The following is a 1698-nucleotide window of genomic DNA, read 5'->3' on the forward strand; positions in this document are numbered from 1 at the left end:
GTGTATTCCGAGTGTGAATGTCGCGTAAATTATTGCGTATCTGTCCTGCCCCCAATTATCTTTTATCTTATATTTTTATTTTTTTTATTTTTGCTTGCTATTGCATGCTGTGGGCCTATATGTTCCGAGAGTGAATGTCGCGTATAATAATATTGTATTTTAAGCGAGTGTGAATGAGTCGTAATTGACTAATTTCTTTTTTAATAATTTTTTTTAAACCGCGTGCGCGCTCCCGGGCCTTTTTATCTTTTGACTTGCGACTGTGATAGGCCCGGGAGCGAAATGCTGTGATATGTATTATACGAATTGCCCCGGCCTGCGAACCGGGGCAATATTAATATAATATTTATATATACTCGCGCTCTGGGGGAGGCGGGCCCTCCCCCATCGCATAATCATAGTGTTGCCCACTGGCGGGGGGGGTTATTGTCCCCCGCCCATATATTATTTAAGTCTGCGCGCGGCTAGAGCCGCTTTGATATTGTACCTATCTACCCCGGGGGGGTTCGCCCTCCCGGGGAACATTAATTGAAAATAAAGTGGTTTTTATCTGTTCTTATCAGCTTAATATCTGATACAATCCCCATAGGGGATTCAGAATATTAAACTGATTTTTGGAACCGGGCGGGTGACCGGAGCTTGCTCCGACTCTGCCGCGGGTCGACCTGACATTGCAGTACCGTCAGGAGCGGCCTAATAAGCCAATTAAAACATAATAATTAGTTAGTTAACATCTTTATTTACAGGCTTATTAGGCCCTGACCCGTGGCCGCGCGCCCGGTTTCACTAATTAGCGTGTTCTGAATCCCCGGGCGATCGCGCCTTTTTCTCGCGGAAAGACTTAGCTCGGGGGGCTTAGCCGGAGTAATTTTTATTAATTGATAAGTCTTTTTTAACCCGGGAGTGTGAGTGCGTCGCGAGTGTCCGGCCGAGAGGCGATCCGCATAATTAATTTATTTATTTATTAAAAAACAGCGGGATTGCCCTTTGCGAGCGAGTGTGCGTCGTCTGCGTTTGACGGGCGTCCTGTTAAGGTAATTGCGCGGTGTTGTGACAGTTCAGTGGCACGTGGGTGCAGTGCGCGTCTATTAATTAATAGTATTAATTAAATTAAAGTCATTTGTACAATTAGCGGACCTGTCATCCGGCCCGCCGCGCGCTGCCTCCACGTGTCACAGCGTTGACATTGTTATTGTCGCACGCCGCGCATGTGACATTGACGCTTTTATTGAATAAATATATGTATGCCCTTATATGTTACCTGTGACAGTTTTTTATTAATCCTACTCCCTTATTTTATTTTATAATTAAAAATTAATTTGTATATATATATATATCTAGTTAATAACTATCTATTTATCTGTTTATTTATTATTATTCTCAATTGTATATATATTAACTTGCAGCTATCTTTTCTTATCTTTTGTCTCACTATATGTACATATATTTCTATAATTATTTATTTTCTCAATTGTATATACATAATTATATTTATTTATTTATTTATATTTATTTCTGAATTGCATATACTCATTCATTTATAATCATTTATTTATTTCATTCCAATTTGTACATATATATGTATTAATTCACACAAATCTAGTCATCGCTCTAGTCTTCGCTGCAACTTGGTCATATATACATACTCTCACATTGACATATTCACTATTATATTCTTATTCTTTTATACTTATACCT

The 1698-nt window shown here is 39.3% G+C and overlaps 1 pseudogene; it reads left to right on the forward strand.

Annotated features, from left to right (window-relative positions):
* The first annotated feature begins 523 nt into the window (after nucleotides 1–523).
* LOC140671504 (U2 spliceosomal RNA) lies at nucleotides 524–702 on the forward strand (annotated as a pseudogene).
* Nucleotides 703–1698: the final 996 nt, after the last annotated feature.

Source organism: Anoplolepis gracilipes, chromosome 11, assembly GCF_047496725.1.
Source record: "Anoplolepis gracilipes chromosome 11, ASM4749672v1, whole genome shotgun sequence".
Taxonomy (NCBI): domain Eukaryota; kingdom Metazoa; phylum Arthropoda; class Insecta; order Hymenoptera; family Formicidae; genus Anoplolepis; species Anoplolepis gracilipes.